The following is a 24675-nucleotide window of genomic DNA, read 5'->3' on the forward strand; positions in this document are numbered from 1 at the left end:
TGTAATCAATATACCATTCTAAAAGTCTCTTCAGACATTAGCTACAAGTCCACATTGTTGACATTATCTTTCGCCTCACATTCACTCGTGGATGCTGGCATTCACAACTTTTCTTGGTTTTATTAATGATTCTCCCCTGTTATTGCCACTGATTTCTCTAGAGGTTCCACTGATTTATATTCATACAGGCTGTTTTACATTAAGAAGGTTTGTGGTCTGCACTGTTGTGGCAGGACAGGTAGCTTACATCCTTCTAAGCTGGGAATTGCTGATTGAAGGCCCAGTGTCTGCTATTCTAAAAGTGTATTAGTTCTGGCTTAAGCACTTGGGCTTCAGGCCAGTTATTCTACATTAAGAAGGTTTGTGGTCTCCACTCTTGTGGGAGGAGAGGCTGGATTCTACCCTTCTGAGCTGGGAATTTCTGGTCACAGGCTTATTGTGTCTGCTTATTTGAACTGTTTCTTTATGAAATTGGTGTGGCCTGTTGCTGTAGCATAGACCAGATTCAGGCCTACTGAATCTAGCTTTGTTTGTATAACTTGAGCACTGATCCAGGCCATCTTTTTTGGAGAAGGTTCCCCTGCACCCTAGTAAGCAGGGGTGTGCAGTTAGAACTTGTCTGATTGAAGACTGCTGGAACAGGGCTCAGTTTTGTGCTTTTTTTCTGGTTAATTGGGTAACTTGTTTAAATCAGTTTGTTCATTTTCTATTGTTTTATATATATATATATATAAATTGCACTTTATTAATCTGCTTTTACTGTATTTGTACTTTATTACTAGGAGCATTGACTACAACTCTGATCTGCGATATATAACAATAAGTATCCTTTTCTGTGCATTTAAAGTGTTTTTTGAGTGTATCTGCTTTATTTTCTAAAAAAACAAAAAAACAAAACAAAAACAATATATATACTTGTTTCCCACCTTTCTAAGCTAGTATAGTCCAGTTTTCAGGTTAGTGCTGAATTCAGGGCTGTATTACAAATCTCTGTGTTTGTCCATACCTTACTTGGATAGAAGGAAGTCCTCTGTTCACTTGTGAAAGAGGGGAGCTTTGAGCAGCCTATCTGTCCCTGGAAGAGTGGATTCAGCCCAGAAATTAGTAGTTTATTGGCCATTTTGGGCTAATTTCTATCTCTTTCATTTCCATGCTATAAATACTGTATTTGCCTGGTTTTGCACACCGGGCAGCGCCGGTTAGCTAGGGTAAAATTATTCCTGGCTCCACAAAGTCTCCTCTTCAATTTTTCCCTTGGAACTAGACAAACTTTCAACTTAAGCACTCAACCCATTCATTTCTCAGCTCAGCACTTGCTCAAAACCTATCGCAAGCACTTATAAACCCTAGCACTAGACCCTCCTGTACTGCACAAAAGGACAAGGCTCTCTATTCGAACTTACCAGCCATCCAGTAAAACAGTTCACTGTACCTATCCAGGCATGTCCAAAGGGCAGTTTCAGGTGTACTCTCCAGTCCAACTGGTGAATCTGGGCATTTTGAGGCAATGTTACAACTGCCCCATGTACACAGACAACCCCCTCCTCCTACCACCAAACACTAATACATGCGAGAGATGCAATTATACAGCCAAACTGGAGACTAAGCTCTCTCAACTCAAGACTGGATCAGACAGTCAAGAGGAGAAGGGAAATACTTGTATCACACCACCAGTCTCACATAGACCCATTAAAGCAGCACTGACAAAAAACACACATTGTTTTGTTCTTCTTTCGGCTTTTCCCGGTTAGGGGTCACCACAGCGGAACTCAGTTCTGCTAATGATTGGCAGTAGATTTTTTATGGGTGCTGAGGTGCCAGCTCGATGCTCAACCTTCAACGAAGGCACGCCCATTCTACGCATGTCTTTCGAATGCCACTTGACCGCAGGGAGCACATGCAGACTCCACACAGAAGGCACTCCAGCCGAGAATCGAATGGGAGAACCTCTTGTTGTGAGGCAACAATGCTACCGCTACACCACCGTGGCTTAATACATGAAAACATACTCAGAGGCTCTAAATAAAAATCTGCAAAACCAACAGACACCTCCAAAGGAAACATCCAAGCAACCTCCACCCCCCAACACAAACCATGAAACACATACTTCACAAAACCAGTGTGCCATGCAATCACAGTCTTTAAGGCAAAATAACATACCCAACATACTAGTAATGGGTGACTCTATAGTCTGGCACACTGACGTCCCACTCACTAGGCTGAATAAGGAGAAGATTACTGTTAGCTGTCTGTCGGGTGCCAGGATCCACCACATAACACAAGAACTCAGGTCACTCCAGAACAAGTAGAAATATGACTCTGTCATTGTCCATGTTGGTGTTAATGACCTGAGCCATACCTCCATGGACTACATGAAAAGAGACATGGAAGATCTCTCTGATCATGTAGCCCAGGCCGGTATGACCCTGACCCAGAGTAGCATCCTGCCCTCACCAAGAATGATACCACAGTATAAAGACAAAATTCTCGATTTTAAATATTGGCTATGTTTCTGGTGTCATTCAAAGGGGATCCAGTGTCTGTCCACCTGGGATAACATGCTCGACAAGCCATGCAGCTTCGCTAGAGATGGTTTGCACCTGTCACCCTTAGGCTTTCGAATACTGGCCAAGGCTCTTGCCACCCCAATAGTGCCTTTTTTAGGCAAGGCTCAAAAGACAAACCCACCACCGTAAATAGCATAAGTAACAAAAAACTGAGGGTAATGCAACTCAATGCTAGAAGTCTAAACCTCAAAATGCATGCACTCGAGGCACTCCTCAGCATCGAGAAAATTGATATATGTGGAGAAACAGAAACCTGGTTTAAGGCTCCAGAGAGCACCCCAGCACTACCAGGCTACAACTCATACCATACATTTCGGCCACAGAAGCCAAACTGAAATACAAAAGGTGGGGGCGTATCCAAATTCATCAAGGATACCCACACTATCAGGTTAGTGGCACAGCACGATGCTTCAGAGATCATCCACATGCAACTAAACAATGGGTAAAACTGCAATTCAAATTGTAGCTTGCTACACCATGTCCCAGGACCCCCATTCCGAATTTCTGGAAACACTGGGAAACATAAAGGTCCTACCAAACACCCTAATATTGGGTGATTTCAATTACCCAAACATTAACTGGGAGAACTACTCAAGTACTAACTCACTTGCCCAACATTTCCTAGAATTTATAAACTCAAACACCCTGGTTCAACTGGTCAACACTCCCACCAGAGGTGACAATATATTGGACCTGGTCCTCACCAACATGGGCGACTGGTGTTCCACACCAGAGGTCAACTCCACACTGGTTAGATCAGATCATAAACAAATCACTTTGGATATCCACATTCCGCCTCCACCCCCGGACAAGAAAACCACCATATAAAACTTTTCAAAAGCAAACTTCACGTTACTTAAGACCGAGGTGGAAAGTTTCAAAGCCCCCATGCTGAAGGATAACGCTGTCCAAGCTGCAAAATCCTTTACTAATGCATTCTACGGGCACTTACAAGAATGCATGGATCATGCCATCCCAAGCAAAACCAAGACTCACTCCTCCAAGAAAAGGAAACCAGTCTGGTGGACTCCTACCATAAATAAGCTATACAATAGAAGGAGGAAACTAGTACAGAAAAGAGTAAAATCCCAAGAAGGCAAGACATCCCTGATCAGTGTCAGCAAGAAACTACGATCCCTCATAAAATCATCCAAGGCGAGCTTTGAAAGAAAAATTGCAAAGGACTCCAAACATAACCACAAGGCATTCTTTAGCTATGCCAAGAATCTAACTGTCAATGCTCAGATCTGCTCAGAGTTAGTGCAGAATGGCCCAAAATACACTGAACCGACCGATATCGCCAACATCCTGGCAGACAGGTTCAGCACAAACTTTACCCCCCCCCAAAAAAAGGCCCATAACCATACCAGAAGAATGTAGAGTCCCTGAAATCACAGACGCTCAGGTTAGAACAGCCCTCTCCAAAGCCAAAAACACAGCATCAATGGGACCGGACAGTGTCCCAGGCTGCGTCCTACATGAGCTCAAAGACAAACTAACCCCTCACCTAAACACACTGTTCAAACTCAGCCTTTCCACAGGCTACGTACCCATAGAGTGGCGCACAGCAACGGTTATTCCACTCCACAAAGGTGGAACCACAACAGACCCCAGGAACTATTGCCCTATAAGCCTGACTAGCTTGTTCTGCAAGGCTATGGAGCACATCATCATGGAACTCATTAACAGAAACATTGGGAAACTCCAAACACTGGACCCTACCCAGTTTGGCTTTGTTAAGGGCAGATCATGCCTCCTAAACCTATTGGACTTCTTTGAGACAGTTACCAAGGCTATAGACGAGGGAACGGTGGTACACACAGCCTACCTAGACCTTGATAAGGCCTTTGACACCATTCCCCATTCTGGTATTATAGACAAGCTCACTAGTCTGAACATAAACCCCTACGTCACAAGATGAGTTGCCAACTGGTTCACGGACAGAACCCACATGGTGAGAGTTGCAGGAGCTAGGTCCTACTCTAAACCGGTTACAAGTGGCATTCCTCAGGGCTCAGACCTAGGACCCCTCCTGTTCAGCATGTACTTCTGAGGTACAGGCAAGCACAGGAGGACTATGGCTGACCAAGTTCACAGACGACTGCAAACTAGGGGCTATAATTGACTCTCCAGCTGACACAGACATCCTCCAAAAGGGTCTCACTGAGACAGATACCTGGTGTCAAAATCATGTCCTCAAGCTAAATGCCAAAAAGTACATAGTCATCCCCTTTGGAAAAAACAAAGTACCCACAAACTACCACATAGGTGGCAGTCCCCTAAATACGGAAGACAGAATAAGGGACCTGGGGACCCAAGTAGATAGTAATTTCACCTTTGATAATCAAATTGCCAAAGTGGTTAGAAAATCCTTCTACGTGGCCCACCTAATCACAAAAGGGTTTGCATCCAGATCAAAAGAGGTCATTGTGCCCATCTACTCATAACTCATCAGACCCATCATAGAGTACAACGCCCCATTTGGGATGTACCTTACAAGACCTGTAAAAGCTGGGAAGACCACAGAAGTACCTCACCAAGAAGATCACTGGCCTCAAACAGATGCCCTATGCAGCACAACTGAAGAAACTACAGCTGTACTCGGTTGCATACTGCCTACTCAGAGGTGATCTCTGCCTGACATACAAGGCCATGTCCAACCCAGAATTGATGGACATGCTCCACCTAAAGAAAACCTTATCCCCTCGAGTCACACACTCTAGGGATCTAAACCTCACCACAACAATAAATAGGATGTGCTGGAGGGATAGATTCCTGTCTCAGAGACTTCCCATGCTTTGGAACAAGATCCCAATCTACATTACGCAGAGCTCCTCACTAACACTCTTCAAAAGAAACCTTGACGAGTGGATGGGAAACAGAAAGTTTACCTCGGGGATCACAGGAACTAATATAAGGGGGTGGCAAAAGCCAACATATTCTGGTTAGGCTTATAAATGCCTTTGGGCAGATAGCCTAGTACCTACCCATGAACCTATGAACCTATATATCTCTGTGGTTTAGGAAGAAATGCTGCTTTTTCTGCCCCATCCACTCACCATCCACTCCCTCCTGAAATACCTATATTTTCTGATTATTCCCCTCCACTCTTCTCAAACAGCACATGTGAGAAAGATCTCTTAACAGGTGGGAAAGTTATCCTGTCCATGCAGCTTGCTACAGTTAGTACACTAAGCAAATCAGAAGTTCTGCATTTCAGCTGTGAGAGCACATGCAGTACCAACATTCAGGTATAAAGCCAGAGTATCATCTTAGCTTCATATAGCAATGCCAGTACTGTACATTCATACCATCAGCACCTGCTGATCATGTCCCTCATAACTTGCACCAAGGGTAGCTAGCTCCCTCATCCCACCCAGTTATGGCTGTGATTCCAGTGATAAAAAGCTTCCATATTCAGGCAAAATAAATATATTTTATCTGATGTAATTACAACTTATTCAGCAGGCTATTATAAGCCTAGCTAATAACCCACATTCAGGAGATCCCTTCAGCATCAAGGAAGGTAAGACAAGGTAGGCCATGGAGGAAGGTAAGGTTGCCTTTCCAATTACCTTTTACTTTGATGGAGGCACGAGTGCTACTCTTCTTCAAATGTGGTGTACGTTTGGTGCAGAGATGCAGGATACATTAGGATATGACTGTGTCATGCCAATGTGTCTTTTGTATCTGTTTTCAAAGGTTTAGTATGTGAGGGACCATTTCTTCTGCACACAAAGTGAGGTGAAAGACAATGAGATCTTTCATAACTCAAAAAGCTAGACACTGATCTCCATAGAGAAATCTATAAGAGAATGAATACTGCGAAGGGAAATATGTAAGAATGGAGAATGTTTAATGTTTTACATAATATTCTCTTTTGAGAAGTCATTCAAGATGGATCCTGACAGCTTAGACCTGTGCTGAAATCTTTCTACTTCCTAGTGCCAATGTGTGTAGTGACAACATGAATAACTCCAACATGGAAGAACAGAGCATGTGCCTAATAATAATGGGCACAGATAAAGGGTCTGTAAATTTTTTAGTTAGCAAAATAACACAGTAGTGTTTAGTTTTAATTGGTCAGTGCTTGATAGATAACAAGTGTTTGCGCAGAGGGTTTTACAATACACAAATAATTATAATTGGCTTTTTTGCAGAAATAAGACCTTCATTGCTTAGTACCCCACTTTTATGTGTTCTACAATAAAGGAATTCATTCTACTCTACTCAACCATATTGCATTGCATGAGGTTATGAGTCATTATACTCAATAGTGGGTCCGATAACGTAGCAGTAAAGAGATATTAGTATTTCTTTGGATCGAGAGAAAATATCTTTGGAAATTAGAACACTCGGATCTGCTCTGAGTTACAGCATAATGGCACTAAATATACAGAACCAACTGATATTGCCAACATCCTAGCAGACAGGTTCAGTGCTAACTTTACCCCCCTCTCAGTGTATTAGCTAGGCCTCATTTCAGCAAAGGAAATTATAAAGCAGCCCTAAGTAAGTTAGAACAGAGGATGATCATTGAGTATCATACCTTATTCCCTAAGGGAATGAATCTGGAAATTTAATGAGCATAAATGAAATTTAACTTTTATTTGATTCAATATGTATTAAAAATGAAGTTTTGTAATATTGATAAGTTAAGGTGATTAATAAGTTGTTATATTTATACACATATTTAAATGAAAAGAATTTATTGTATTAATGAAATTTATTAATTAATTATATTTGGAGTGTTCAGTTTAGTTTATATTTTGCAACTAATACTTATAAATTTTTGTAAATTAAAGAAAAAAAGAAAAAAAGAAAAACAGAAAAAATGTGTTGTAAATAGTTTAATAATAGAAATGTTTCTTTCCTTGAAATATATTTCAGTGGTGAAAGAGTTAAAATGTTTGACATAATGATGTTTAATTGATTGATTGATGCTTAATTAATTAATTAAAGCATATATAAAAGAACACTGAAAATGCAAAAGTATGTCCCATTGAAGGCGAACAGCTGAGGTACCAGGACGGAAAGAATAAAGATGGATATTAACCACTTCTGTGTCTTCCTTTGAATTTGGTGGTGTTTCTGCAGTTTTTGAAGTATCTGAGGCTTGTCTTTCAGTAGTGTATTGTTTCTGAAGACCAGACAATATCCCAGGCTGCGTTCTACACGAACTACAGAATGAACTGGCACCCTACCTAAGCACCATGTTCAATCATAGCCTCACCTCAGGCTTTGTACCCACTGAATGGCGCACCACGACAGTTATCCCACTCCACAAAGGGGGAGCCACAACGGACCCCGGGAACTACCGCCCCATTAGCCTGACGAGCCTGGTCTGCAAGGCCATGGAACGTATCATCATGGAACTCATAAACAAAGACATTGGTAATCTCCAAACTCTGGACCCTACTCAGTTTGGATTTGTAAAAGGCAGATCATGTCTCCTAAACCTGATTGACTTCTTTGAAGCAGTCACCAAAGCCATAGATGAGGGTAAAATGGTTCACACAGCTTATCTAGATTTCGCCAAGGCTTTCGACACCATCCCCCACTCTGGAATTATAGATAAGCTCACTAAACTAGGTATAAATCCCTATGTCACAAGATGGGTTGCCAACTGGCTCATGAACAGAACCCACACTGTGAAAGTAGCGGATTCCAAATCCAACATCAGACCAGTGACAAGTGGAGTACCACAGGGTTCAGTCCTGGGTCCTCTCCTGTTTGGTATCTACTCCTCTGAAGTGCAGGCCAACACAGAAGGTCTTTGGCTAACAAAGTTTGCAGATGACTGCAAACTAGGAGCCATAATCAAAACTCCTAACGATGTGGACAAACTACAAAAGGGCCTCACTGAGACAGATACCTGGTGTCAAAGCCATGGCCTGAAGCTCAATGCCAAAAAGTGTATTGTCATTCCCTTTGGTAAATACTCTGTACCCATGAACTACCACATAGCTGGTAGTCTACTTAATGCCAAAAATGTGATAAGAGACCTTGGGACACAGGTGGACAGTAGTCTCTCCTTTGATAATCACATCGCCACAGTGGTCAGAAAATCCTTCTACGTGGCTCATCTCATCACAAAAGGATTCTCATCCAGAAAAAAAGAGGTCATTGTTCCCCTCTACTCATCACTCATTAGACCCATTATAGAGTACAACGCCCCTTTTGGTATGTACCTCACAAGACATCTACAACAACTGGAAAGACCAGAGAAATACCTCACAAAGATGATTACTGGCTTCAAACAGATGCAATATGCAGACCATCTCAAAAAGCTACAGCTTTACTCCATCGCATATCGCCTACTCAGGGGTGATCTCTGCCTAACATACAAAACTATGTCAAACCCAGAGCTGTTGGACATGCTCCACTTAAAGAAATCCCAATCCCTCCGAGCTACACGCTCTAGGGACCTTAACCTTGTCACCACAATAAACAGAACATGCTGGAGGGATAGATTCCTGTCCCAGAGACTTCCCATACTCTGGAACAGACTACCTAGCTATGTCAAACAGAGCTCCTCATTAGCACTCTTCAAGAAAAATCTTGATGATTGGATGGGAAATGGGAAACTCACCCCGGGGATCACTTCTGTGGCTCTGCTCGACAGGGGCACAGGAAAATAATTTTCTTGGGTGGCGAAAGCCAGGGTACATTTTTGGCTAGACTTGAATGAGCCCTAGGGCCTATAGCCTAGTACCTACCTATGAACCTATGAACCTATTAGATGAGCTAGATATCAGGTTTCCTGAAGTACTACATGATAATCCAAAGATAAGGAATTATTTAAGAATAGCTCCTATATCCCTTACGACAATATCTGATGGGAGGGCTGTGTCATCTATATGGTATGTGAAAATGTTTTAGAGAATGCGAAAACTGTACATCAGTACCCTGAATGGAAAACGAATGTTATCCAGCAAGGTATTACTGTACAAGTAATTCCCACTGACAAACAAGTGCACCACTTCTTGGCAGCATATCAAACTGTCATGCAGCTCGGACTGCTAAAAAACTAAAGGCCGCCATTACTTTTACACTTGCTAAGCAATGCTTTTGCTGTTTAACTTGTATAAAAAAATAAATAAATAAAACAGAAAGAAATGTATGTGTGTGTTTTTTCTGTCTGCATGTGTGAGTGAATGCATGCATGAAAGTAGAGGAGACTGTGTGTGAGAAAGATCGAGAGAGGGAGCGGTCCTGTGAGAGTGAATGAGTGTATGAAAGCAGGAGTGACTTTGTGTGTGTGTGAGAGAGAGAGAGAGAGAGAGAGAGACTGAGAGCAATCGTGTGTGAATGCATGTATGAAAGCAGAAGTAACTGCATATGAGAGTGAGAGACAGAATGGGCTGTCTGTAAAATTGGGTTTTACTTATTTCTTTTTTTATGTACTATATTTTTAATGTAAAATGCTTCCACCAAAACCATTAACGTATACTACAGAAAGTTGGAAACATTAGGTGGAGCAACTATTTTACATCAAAAATATACAAAAAATAATAATACAGTACTTAAAAAAGTAAGTAAAACATTACAATTTTACAGAGATCCTATTCTGTAAGTGCAATAATGGTCTCCAGGGTGTGTCTTAATGTGTAATTTACCCCTTTCCAGGGATGCAGAGGCCTTCTGCCCCCTGGGCTGGCATTAATTACACATTAACATACACCCTGTTGGGCATTACTGCTTACTTGTCTACCAAAATGAACTATACAAAAATTAACTATACTACATTTTCTCACATATGAGGCCATTGTCCTTGCTTTGTTTAACCCACATTGTAGAAATTGTGAATTAGTGGAATTTCAAAAAACAGCATCAAGTTTGCAGACATATGCACACTTAGATAAGCATGTGACATGAGTTTTCATTCATCTAGTATACGCCAAAAAAGAGAGAGCCCAACACTGATTCATGTGATACATCAGTGAGCATAATAGAGATCCCTGTGATGCACCAGTCAGCCCAACACTAATACCTGTGATACACCAGTGATCCTAAAACTGATCCCTGTGGTACAGCAGTTAGCCCAACACTGATCCCTGTGATACACCAGTCATCTCAACACTGATCCCTGTTATACACCAGTCAGCCCAACACTGATCCCTGTGATACACCAGTCAGCCCAGCACTGATCCCTGTGATACACCAGTCAGCCCAACACTGATCCCTGTGATACACCAGTCAGCCCAACACTGATCCCTGTGATACACCAGTCAGCCCAACACTGATCCCTGTGATACACCAGTCATCTCAACACTGATCCCTGTGATACACCAGTCAGCCCAAGACTGATCCATGTCATCAGTCCAAGACTGATCCCTGTGATACACCAGTCAGCCCAACACTGATCCCTGTGATACACCAGTCAGCCCAACGCTGATCCCTGTGATACACCAGTCAGCCCAACACTGATCCCAGTGATACACCAGTCAGCCCAACACTGATCCCTATGATACACCAGTCAGCCCAACACTGATCCCTGTGATACACCAGTCAGCCCAACACTGATCCCTGTGATACACCAGTCAGCCCAACACTGATCCCTGTGATACACCAGTCAGTCAGCCCAACATGATCCTTGCGATACACCAGTCAGTCCAACACTGATCTCTGTGGTACAACAGTCAGCAAACACTGATCCCTGTGATACACCAGTCAGCCCAATGCTGATCCCTGTGATACACCAGTCAGCCCAACACTGATCCCTGTGATACACCAGTCAGCCCAATGCTGATCCCTGTGATACACCAGTCAGCCCAACACTGATCCCTGTGATACACCAGTCAGCCCAACACTGATCCCTGTGATACACCAGTCAGCCCAACACTGATCCCTGTGATACACCAGTCAGCCCAACACTGATCCCTGTGATACACCAGTCAGCCCAACACTGATCCCTGTGATACACCAGTCAGCCCAACACTGATCCTTGTGATACACCAGTCAGCCCAACACTGATCCATGTGATACATCAGTCCAACACTGATCCCTGTGATACACCAGTCAGCCCAACACTGATCCCTGTGATACACCAGTCAGCCCAACACTGATCCCTGTGATACACCAGTCAGCCCAACACTGATCCCTGTGATACACCAGTCAGCCCAACACTGATCCCTGTGATACACCAGTCAGCCCAACGCTGATCCCTGTGATACACCAGTCAGCCCAACACTGATCCCTGTGATACACCAGTCGGGGAAACAATGATCCCTGTGATACACCAGTCAGTCAGCCCAACACTGATCCCTGTGATACACCAGTCAGCCCAACACTGATCCCTGTGATACACCAGTCAGCCCAACACTGATCCCTGTGATACACCAGTCAGCCCAACACTGATCCCTGTGATACACCAGTCAGCCCAACACTGATCCCTGTGATACACCAGTCAGCCCAATGCTGATCCCTGTGATACACCAGTCAGCCCAACACTGATCACTGTGATACACCAGTCAGCCCAACACTGATCCCTGTGATACACCAGTCAGCCCAACACTGATCCCTGTGATACACCAGTCAGCCCAACACTGATCCCTGTGATACACCAGTCAGCCCAACACTGATCCCTGTGATACACCAGTCAGCCCAACACTGATCCCTGTGATACACCAGTCAGCCCAACACTGATCCCTGTGATACACCAGTCAGCCCAACACTGATCCCTGTGATACACCAGTCAGCCCAATGCTGAAATCTGTGATACACCAGTCAGCCCAACACTGATCCCTGTGATACACCAGTCAGCCCAACACTGATCCCTGTGATACACCAGTCAGCCCAACACTGATCCCAGTGATACACCAGTCAGCCCAACACTGATCCCTGTGATACAACAGTCAGCCCAACACTGATCCCTGTGATACACCAGTCAGCCCAACACTGATCCCTGTGATACACCAGTCAGCCCAACACTGATCCCTGTGATACACCAGTCAGCCCAACACTGATCCCTGTGATACACCAGTCAGCCCAACACTGATCCCTGTGATACACCAGTCAGCCCAACACTGATCCCTGTGATACACCAGTCAGCCCAACACTGATCCCTGTGATACACCAGTCAGCCCAACACTGATCCCTGTGATACACCAGTCAGCCCAACACTGATCCCTGTGATACACCAGTCAGCCCAACACTGATCCCTGTGATACACCAGTCAGCCCAACACTGATCCCTGTGATACACCAGTCAGCCCAACACTGATCCCTGTGATACACCAGTCAGCCCAACACTGATCCCTGTGATACACCAGTCAGCCCAACACTGATCCCTGTGATACACCAGTCAGCCCAATGCTGATCCCTGTGATACACCAGTCAGCCCAACACTGATCCCTGTGATACACCAGTCAGCCCAACACTGATCCCTGTGATACACCAGTCAGCCCAACACTGATCCCTGTGATACACCAGTCAGCCCAACACTGATCCCTGTGATACACCAGTCAGCCCAACACTGATCCCTGTGATACACCAGTCAGCCCAACACTGATCCCTGTGATACACCAGTCAGCCCAACACTGATCCCTGTGATACACCAGTCAGCCCAACACTGATCCCTGTGATACACCAGTCAGCCCAACACTGATCCCTGTGATACACCAGTCAGCCCAACACTGATCCCTGTGATACACCAGTCAGCCCAACACTGATCCCTGTGATACACCAGTCAGCCCAACACTGATCCCTGTGATACACCAGTCAGCCCAACACTGATTCCTGTGATACACCAGTCAGATCAACACTGATCCCTGTGATACACCAGTCAGCCCAACACTGATCCCTGTGATACACCAGTCAGCCCAACACTGATCCCTGTGATACACCAGTCAGCCCAACACTGATCCCTGTGATACACCAGTCAGCCCAACACTGATCCCTGTGATACACCAGTCAGCCCAACACTGATCCCTGTGATACACCAGTCAGCCCAACACTGATCCCTGTGATACACCAGTCAGCCCAACACTGATCCCTGTGATACACCAGTCAGCCCAACACTGATCCCTGTGATACACCAGTCAGCCCAACACTGATCCCTGTGATACACCAGTCAGCCCAACACTGATCCCTGTGATACACCAGTCAGCCCAACACTGATCCCTGTGATACACCAGTCAGCCCAACACTGATCCCTGTGATACACCAGTCAGCCCAACACTGATCCCTGTGATACACCAGTCAGCCCAACACTGATCCCTGTGATACACCAGTCAGCCCAACACTGATCCCTGTGATACACCAGTCAGCCCAACACTGATCCCTGTGATACACCAGTCAGCCCAACACTGATCCCTGTGATACACCAGTCAGCCCAACACTGATCCCTGTGATACACCAGTCAGCCCAACACTGATCCCTGTGATACACCAGTCAGCCCAACACTGATCCCTGTGATACACCAGTCAGCCCAACACTGATCCCTGTGATACACCAGTCAGCCCAACACTGATCCCTGTGATACACCAGTCAGCCCAACACTGATCCCTGTGATACACCAGTCAGCCCAACACTGATCCCTGTGATACACCAGTCAGCCCAACACTGATCCCTGTGATACACCAGTCAGCCCAACACTGATCCCTGTGATACACCAGTCAGCCCAACACTGATCCCTGTGATACACCAGTCAGCCCAACACTGATCCCTGTGATACACCAGTCAGCCCAACACTGATCCCTGTGATACACCAGTCAGCCCAACACTGATCCCTGTGATACACCAGTCAGCCCAACACTGATCCCTGTGATACACCAGTCAGCCCAACACTGATCCCTGTGATACACCAGTCAGCCCAACACTGATCCCTGTAATACACCAGTCAGCCCAACACTGACTCCTGTGATTCACCAGTCAAACCAAGACTGATCCCTGTGATACACCAGTCAGCCCAACACTGATCCCTGTGATACACCAGTCAGCCCAACACTGATCCCTGTGATACACCAGTCAGCCCAACACTGATCCCTGTGATACACCAGTCAGCCCAACACTGATCCCTGTGATACACCAGTCAGCCCAACACTGATCCCTGTGATACACCAGTCAGCCCAACACTGATCCCTGTGATACACCAGTCAGCCCAACACTGATCCCTGTGATACACCAGTCAGCCCAACACTGATCCCTGTGATACACCAGTCAGCCCAACACTGATCCCTGTGATACACCAGTCAGCCCAACACTGATCCCTGTGATACACCAGTCAGCCCAACACTGATCCCTGTGATACACCAGTCAGCCCAACACTGATCCCTGTGATACACCAGTCAGCCCAACACTGATCCCTGTGATACACCAGTCAGCCCAACACTGATCCCTGTGATACACCAGTCAGCCCAACACTGATCCCTGTGATACACCAGTCAGCCCAACACTGATCCCTGTGATACACCAGTCAGCCCAACACTGATCCCTGTGATACACCAGTCAGCCCAACACTGATCCCTGTGATACACCAGTCAGCCCAACACTGATCCCTGTGATACACCAGTCAGCCCAACACTGATCCCTGTGATACACCAGTCAGCCCAACACTGATCCCTGTGATACACCAGTCAGCCCAACACTGATCCCTGTGATACACCAGTCAGCCCAACACTGATCCCTGTGATACACCAGTCAGCCCAACACTGATCCCTGTGATACACCAGTCAGCCCAACACTGATCCCTGTGATACACCAGTCAGCCCAACACTGATCCCTGTGATACACCAGTCAGCCCAACACTGATCCCTGTGATACACCAGTCAGCCCAACACTGATCCCTGTGATACACCAGTCAGCCCAACACTGATCCCTGTGATACACCAGTCAGCCCAACACTGATCCCTGTGATACACCAGTCAGCCCAACACTGATCCCTGTGATACACCAGTCAGCCCAACACTGATCCCTGTGATACACCAGTCAGCCCAACACTGATCCCTGTGATACACCAGTCAGCCCAACACTGATCCCTGTGATACACCAGTCAGCCCAACACTGATCCCTGTGATACACCAGTCAGCCCAACACTGATCCCTGTGATACACCAGTCAGCCCAACACTGATCCCTGTGATACACCAGTCAGCCCAACACTGATCCCTGTGATACACCAGTCAGCCCAACACTGATCCCTGTGATACACCAGTCAGCCCAACACTGATCCCTGTGATACACCAGTCAGCCCAACACTGATCCCTGTGATACACCAGTCAGCCCAACACTGATCCCTGTGATACACCAGTCAGCCCAACACTGATCCCTGTGATACACCAGTCAGCCCAACACTGATCCCTGTGATACACCAGTCAGCCCAACACTGATCCCTGTGATACACCAGTCAGCCCAACACTGATCCCTGTGATACACCAGTCAGCCCAACACTGATCCCTGTGATACACCAGTCAGCCCAACACTGATCCCTGTGATACACCAGTCAGCCCAACACTGATCCCTGTGATACACCAGTCAGCCCAACACTGATCCCTGTGATACACCAGTCAGCCCAACACTGATCCCTGTGATACACCAGTCAGCCCAACACTGATCCCTGTGATACACCAGTCAGCCCAACACTGATCCCTGTGATACACCAGTCAGCCCAACACTGATCCCTGTGATACACCAGTCAGCCCAACACTGATCCCTGTGATACACCAGTCAGCCCAACACTGATCCCTGTGATACACCAGTCAGCCCAACACTGATCCCTGTGATACACCAGTCAGCCCAACACTGATCCCTGTGATACACCAGTCAGCCCAACACTGATCCCTGTGATACACCAGTCAGCCCAACACTGATCCCTGTGATACACCAGTCAGCCCAACACTGATCCCTGTGATACACCAGTCAGCCCAACACTGATCCCTGTGATACACCAGTCAGCCCAACACTGATCCCTGTGATACACCAGTCAGCCCAACACTGATCCCTGTGATACACCAGTCAGCCCAACACTGATCCCTGTGATACACCAGTCAGCCCAACACTGATCCCTGTGATACACCAGTCAGCCCAACACTGATCCCTGTGATACACCAGTCAGCCCAACACTGATCCCTGTGATACACCAGTCAGCCCAACACTGATCCCTGTGATACACCAGTCAGCCCAACACTGATCCCTGTGATACACCAGTCAGCCCAACACTGATCCCTGTGATACACCAGTCAGCCCAACACTGATCCCTGTGATACACCAGTCAGCCCAACACTGATCCCTGTGATACACCAGTCAGCCCAACACTGATCCCTGTGATACACCAGTCAGCCCAACACTGATCCCTGTGATACACCAGTCAGCCCAACACTGATCCCTGTGATACACCAGTCAGCCCAACACTGATCCCTGTGATACACCAGTCAGCCCAACACTGATCCCTGTGATACACCAGTCAGCCCAACACTGATCCCTGTGATACACCAGTCAGCCCAACACTGATCCCTGTGATACACCAGTCAGCCCAACACTGATCCCTGTGATACACCAGTCAGCCCAACACTGATCCCTGTGATACACCAGTCAGCCCAACACTGATCCCTGTGATACACCAGTCAGCCCAACACTGATCCCTGTGATACACCAGTCAGCCCAACACTGATCCCTGTGATACACCAGTCAGCCCAACACTGATCCCTGTGATACACCAGTCAGCCCAACACTGATCCCTGTGATACACCAGTCAGCCCAACACTGATCCCTGTGATACACCAGTCAGCCCAACACTGATCCCTGTGATACACCAGTCAGCCCAACACTGATCCCTGTGATACACCAGTCAGCCCAACACTGATCCCTGTGATACACCAGTCAGCCCAACACTGATCCCTGTGATACACCAGTCAGCCCAACACTGATCCCTGTGATACACCAGTCAGCCCAACACTGATCCCTGTGATACACCAGTCAGCCCAACACTGATCCCTGTGATACACCAGTCAGCCCAACACTGATCCCTGTGATACACCAGTCAGCCCAACACTGATCCCTGTGATACACCAGTCAGCCCAACACTGATCCCTGTGATACACCAGTCAGCCCAACACTGATCCCTGTGATACACCAGTCAGCCCAACACTGATCCCTGTGATACACCAGTCAGCCCAACACTGATCCCTGTGATACACCAGTCAGCCCAACACTGATCCCTGTGATACACCAGTCAGCCCAACACTGATCCCTGTGATACACCAGTCAGCCCAACACTGATCCCTGTGATACACCAGTCAGCCCAACACTGATCCCTGTGATACACCAGTCAGCCCAACACTGATCCCTGTGATACACCAGTCAGCCCAACACTGATCCCTGTGATACACCAGTCAGCCCAACACTGATCCCTGTGATACACCAGTCAGCCCAACACTGATCCCTGTGATACACCAGTCAGCCCAACACTGATCCCTGTGATACACCAGTCAGCCCAACACTGATCCCTGTGATACACCAGTCAGCCCAACACTGATCCCTGTGATACACCAGTCAGCCCAACACTGATCCCTGTGATACACCAGTCAGCCCAACACTGATCCCTGTGATACACCAGTCAGCCCAACACTGATCCCTGTGATACACCAGTCAGCCCAACACTGATCCCTGTGATACACCAGTCAGCCCAACACTGATCCCTGTGATACACCAGTCAGCCCAACACTGATCCCTGTGATACACCAGTCAGCCCAACACTGATCCCTGTGATACACCAGTCAGCCCAACACTGATCCCTGTGATACACCAGTCAGCCCAACACTGATCCCTGTGATACACCAGTCAGCCCAACACTGATCCCTGTGATACACCAGTCAGCCCAACACTGATCCCTGTGATACACCAGTCAGCCCAACACTGATCCCTGTGATACACCAGTCAGCCCAACACTGATCCCTGTGATACACCAGTCAGCCCAACACTGATCCCTGTGATACACCAGTCAGCCCAACACTGATCCCTGTGATACACCAGTCAGCCCAACACTGATCCCTGTGATACACCAGTCAGCCCAACACTGATCCCTGTGATACACCAGTCAGCCCAACACTGATCCCTGTGATACACCAGTCAGCCCAACACTGATCCCTGTGATACACCAGTCAGCCCAACACTGATCCCTGTGATACACCAGTCAGCCCAACACTGATCCCTGTGATACACCAGTCAGCCCAACACTGATCCCTGTGATACACCAGTCAGCCCAACACTGATCCCTGTGATACACCAGTCAGCCCAACACTGATCCCTGTGATACACCAGTCAGCCCAACACTGATCCCTGTGATACACCAGTCAGCCCAACACTGATCCCTGTGATACACCAGTCAGCCCAACACTGATCCCTGTGATACACCAGTCAGCCCAACACTGATCCCTGTGATACACCAGTCAGCCCAACACTGATCCCTGTGATACACCAGTCAGCCCAACACTGATCCCTGTGATACACCAGTCAGCCCAACACTGATCCCTGTGATACACCAGTCAGCCCAACACTGATCCCTGTGATACACCAGTCAGCCCAACACTGATCCCTGTGATACACCAGTCAGCCCAACACTGATCCCTGTGATACACCAGTCAGCCCAACACTGATCCCTGTGATACACCAGTCAGCCCAACACTGATCCCTGTGATACACCAGTCAGCCCAACACTGATCCCTGTGATACACCAGTCAGCCCAACACTGATCCCTGTGATACACCAGTCAGCCCAACACTGATCCCTGTGATACACCAGTCAGCCCAACACTGATCCCTGTGATACACCAGTCAGCCCAACACTGATCCCTGTGATACACCAGTCAGCCCAACACTGATCCCTGTGATACACCAGTCAGCCCAACACTGATCCCTGTGATACACCAGTCAGCCCAACACTGATCCCTGTGATACACCAGTCAGCCCAACACTGATCCCTGTGATACACCAGTCAGCCCAACACTGATCCCTGTGATACACCAGTCAGCCCAACACTGATCCCTGTGATACACCAGTCAGCCCAACACTGATCCCTGTGATACACCAGTCAGCCCAACACTGATCCCTGTGATACACCAGTCAGCCCAACACTGATCCCTGTGATACACCAGTCAGCCCAACACTGATCCCTGTGATACACCAGTCAGCCCAACACTGATCCCTGTGATACACCAGTCAGCCCAACACTGATCCCTGTGATACACCAGTCAGCCCAACACTGATCCCTGTGATACACCAGTCAGCCCAACACTGATCCCTGTGATACACCAGTCAGCCCAACACTGATCCCTGTGATACACCAGTCAGCCCAACACTGATCCCTGTGATACACCAGTCAGCCCAACACTGATCCCTGTGATACACCAGTCAGCCCAACACTGATCCCTGTGATACACCAGTCAGCCCAACACTGATCCCTGTGATACACCAGTCAGCCCAACACTGATCCCTGTGATACACCAGTCAGCCCAACACTGATCCCTGTGATACACCAGTCAGCCCAACACTGATCCCTGTGATACACCAGTCAGCCCAACACTGATCCCTGTGATACACCAGTCAGCCCAACACTGATCCCTGTGATACACCAGTCAGCCCAACACTGATCCCTGTGATACACCAGTCAGCCCAACACTGATCCCTGTGATACACCAGTCAGCCCAACACTGATCCCTGTGATACACCAGTCAGCCCAACACTGATCCCTGTGATACACCAGTCAGCCCAACACTGATCCCTGTGATACACCAGTCAGCCCAACACTGATCCCTGTGATACACCAGTCAGCCCAACACTGATCCCTGTGATACACCAGTCAGACCAATGCTGATCCCTGTGATACACCAGTCAGCCCAACACTGATCCCTGTGATACACCAGTCAGCCCAACACTGATCCCTGTGATACACCAGTCAGCCCAACACTGATCCCTGTGATACACCAGTCAGCCCAACACTGATCCCTGTGATACACCAGTCAGCCCAACACTGATCCCTGTGATACACCAGTCAGCCCAACACTGATCCCTGTGATACACCAGTCAGCCCAACACTGATCCCTGTGATACACCAGTCAGCCCAACACTGATCCCTGTGATACACCAGTCAGCCCAACACTGATCCCTGTGATACACCAGTCAGCCCAACACTGATCCCTGTGATACACCAGTCAGCCCAACACTGATCCCTGTGATACACCAGTCAGCCCAACACTGATCCCTGTGATACACCAGTCAGCCCAACACTGATCCCTGTGATACACCAGTCAGCCCAACACTGATCCCTGTGATACACCAGTCAGCCCAACACTGATCCCTGTGATACACCAGTCAGCCCAACACTGATCCCTGTGATACACCAGTCAGCCCAACACTGATCCCTGTGATACACCAGTCAGCCCAACACTGATCCCTGTGATACACCAGTCAGCCCAACACTGATCCCTGTGATACACCAGTCAGCCCAACACTGATCCCTGTGATACACCAGTCAGCCCAACACTGATCCCTGTGATACACCAGTCAGCCCAACACTGATCCCTGTGATACACCAGTCAGCCCAACACTGATCCCTGTGATACACCAGTCAGCCCAACACTGATCCCTGTGATACACCAGTCAGCCCAACACTGATCCCTGTGATACACCAGTCAGCCCAACACTGATCCCTGTGATACACCAGTCAGCCCAACACTGATCCCTGTGATACACCAGTCAGCCCAACACTGATCCCTGTGATACACCAGTCAGCCCAACACTGATCCCTGTGATACACCAGTCAGCCCAACACTGATCCCTGTGATACACCAGTCAGCCCAACACTGATCCCTGTGATACACCAGTCAGCCCAACACTGATCCCTGTGATACACCAGTCAGCCCAACACTGATCCCTGTGATACACCAGTCAGCCCAACACTGATCCCTGTGATACACCAGTCAGCCCAACACTGATCCCTGTGATACACCAGTCAGCCCAACACTGATCCCTGTGATACACCAGTCAGCCCAACACTGATCCCTGTGATACACCAGTCAGCCCAACACTGATCCCTGTGATACACCAGTCAGCCCAACACTGATCCCTGTGATACACCAGTCAGCCCAACACTGATCCCTGTGATACACCAGTCAGCCCAACACTGATCCCTGTGATACACCAGTCAGCCCAACACTGATCCCTGTGATACACCAGTCAGCCCAACACTGATCCCTGTGATACACCAGTCAGCCCAACACTGATCCCTGTGATACACCAGTCAGCCCAACACTGATCCCTGTGATACACCAGTCAGCCCAACACTGATCCCTGTGATACACCAGTCAGACCAACACTGATCCCTGTGATACACCAGTCAGCCCAACACTGATCCCTGTGATACACCAGTCAGCCCAACACTGATCCCTGTGATACACCAGTCAGCCCAGTGCTGATCCCTGTGATACACCAGTCAGCCCAACACTGATCCCTGTGATACACCAGTCAGCCCAACACTGATCCTTGTGATACACCAGTCAGCCCAACACTGATCCCTGTGATACACCAGTCAGCCCAACACTGATCATAAAATCATCCAAAGCAAATTTCGAGAGAAAAATAGCTAAAGACTCAAAAGACAATCATAAGGCCTTCTTTAGCTATGTTAGAAACCTAGGAGGAAACTCCCAGATATGCTCAGAACTAGTTCAAAATGATGTGAAGATTACTGATCCTACAGACATTGCCAACATACTGGCTGACAGGTTCAGTGCAAACTTCTCCCCCCCCCAAAAGGAGAGATATCTATACCAAACGATCGCAGCCCCCCAAACATCTCCAGCGCCCAAGTGAGAACTGCTCTCTCCAAAGCAAAAAACACAGCATCCATGGGACCTGATGGTGTCCCCGGCTGTGTGCTCCACGAACTCAATGAGGAATTAAACCCACAGCTAGGACAGCTGTTTAATCAAAGTCTTACCTCTGGATACGCACCAGGAGTGGCGCACTGCAACTGTGGTCCCACTTCACAAAGGCGTGCCTCCACCGACCCTGGAAATTACCGCCCATTAGCTTGACAAGCCTTATCTGCAAATCCATGGAGAGGATCATAATAGACCTCATAAAGACATAGGAATTTGCAGACTTTGGATCCAACCCAGTTTGGCTTTGTCAAAGGCAGATCATGCCTTTTAAACTTGGTTGACTTTTGAAACAGTCACCAAAGCCATTGATGAGGGAAAGGCAGTCCATACAGCCTACCTCGATCTGGCTAAGGCCTTGATACAATACCCCACTCGGGTATCATTGAAAAACTCATCAGCTTAAATGTTAACCCATACATCACAAGATGGGTTGCAAACTGGATGAGTGACAGAACCCACAGGGTCAGAGTTGCTGGCGCCATGTCAGACTCAAAGCCTGTCACAAGTGGTGTCCCACAGGGCTCAGTCCTGGGCCCACTCTTGTTTGGCATCTACTTTTCCGGAGTACAAGCAAACACAGGAGGGTTATGGCTGACAAAGTTTGCAGATGACTGCAAACTGGGAGCCATAGTAGAAAACACATCTGACACAGATATCCTTCAGAAGAGTCTCACAGAAATGGATAACTGGTGCCAGAGCCACGGCCTAAAGTTAAATGCCAAAAATGCATAGTCATACCCTTCGAAAACAAGGTTACCCTAGCTACCAAATAGGTGGCAATCCACTGAGCACAGAAGAAGTTATCAGGGACCTGGGGACCCAGGTTGATAGTAGTCTGTCATTCGACACCCATGTAGCTAAAGTAGTTAGGAAGACCTTCTACATTGCCCACCTTATCATGAAGGGATTCTCATCTAGATCAAGGAGGTCATAGTCTCCCTTTACTCATCACCATCAGACCAATGATTGAGTACAATGCCCCATTCGGAATGTATCTGACCCGACACTTGCAGCAGCTGGAGAGGCCACAAAAGTTCCTCACCAAAAGGATAAAGGGTCTCAAAATCTGTCCTATGCTGCCCGACTGAAAGAACTCCAGCTCTATTCAGTCGCCACCGCTTTGCTCAGAGGTGACCTTTGCCTAACATACAAGGCCATGTCAAACCCAGATTTGATGAATATGCTTCACCTCAAAAAATCTAGATCCATCAGAGCCACAAGGCGGGAGACTTAAACCTCGACACGGCTATTAATAGGACGCTGGAGGGATAGATTCATCACCCAAAGACTCCCTATGCTGTGGAACAAAATCCCGGTACATGTGAGGAAGAGCACCTCGCTGGCCTTGTTCAAGAGAAATCTTGACCAATGGATGGGAGATTGCAGATATACCCCAGGGATTATCTCAGTGTCACTGCTCGACAGAGGCACAGCAAAATAATGGGTATAGTTCCCCATACTAAAGGGGTGGCGTAAGCCACAAAACGATGGGCTAGGCTTGTAAATGCCCTCGGGCAGATAGCCTAGTATGAACCTATGAACCTATGTGGTACACCAGTCACCCCAATGCTGATCCCTGCAATACACCAGTCAGCACAACACTCATCCCTGTGATACACCAGTCAACCCAACACTGATCCCTATGATACACCAACCAGAACAAAGCTGATCCCTGTGAGACACCAGTCAGCCCAACACTGATCTCTTAGATACACCAGTCTGCCCTACACTTATCCCTATGATACTGCAGTCAGCCCAACACTGATCCCTGTGATACACCAGTCAGCCCAACAATGATCTCTGTGATACACCAGTCAGCCCAATTCTGATCCCTGTGATACACCAGTCAGATCAACATTGATCCCTGTGATACACCAGTCAGCTCAACATTGATCCCTGTGATACACCAGTCAGCCAAACACTGATCCCTATGATACACCAGTCAGCCCAACACTGACCACTGTGATACACCAGTCATCTCAACACTGATCCCTGAGATACACCAATCAGCTCAACAATGAACCATGTGATACACCAGTCAGCCCAACACTGATCGCTGTGATACACCAGTCAGCCCAAAACTGATCCATGTGATACACCTGTCAGCCCAACACTGATCCCTGTGATACACCAGTCAGCCCGACACTGATGCCTGTGATGCAAAAGTCAGCTCAACACTGATCGCTGTCAGCCTAACGCTGATCCCTGTGATACAACAGTCAGCCTTACTCT

The sequence above is a fragment of the Protopterus annectens genome, chromosome 8.part0, assembly GCF_019279795.1.
Source record: "Protopterus annectens isolate FY-2018-M chromosome 8.part0, PAN1.0, whole genome shotgun sequence".
Lineage (NCBI taxonomy): Eukaryota > Metazoa > Chordata > Ceratodontiformes > Protopteridae > Protopterus > Protopterus annectens.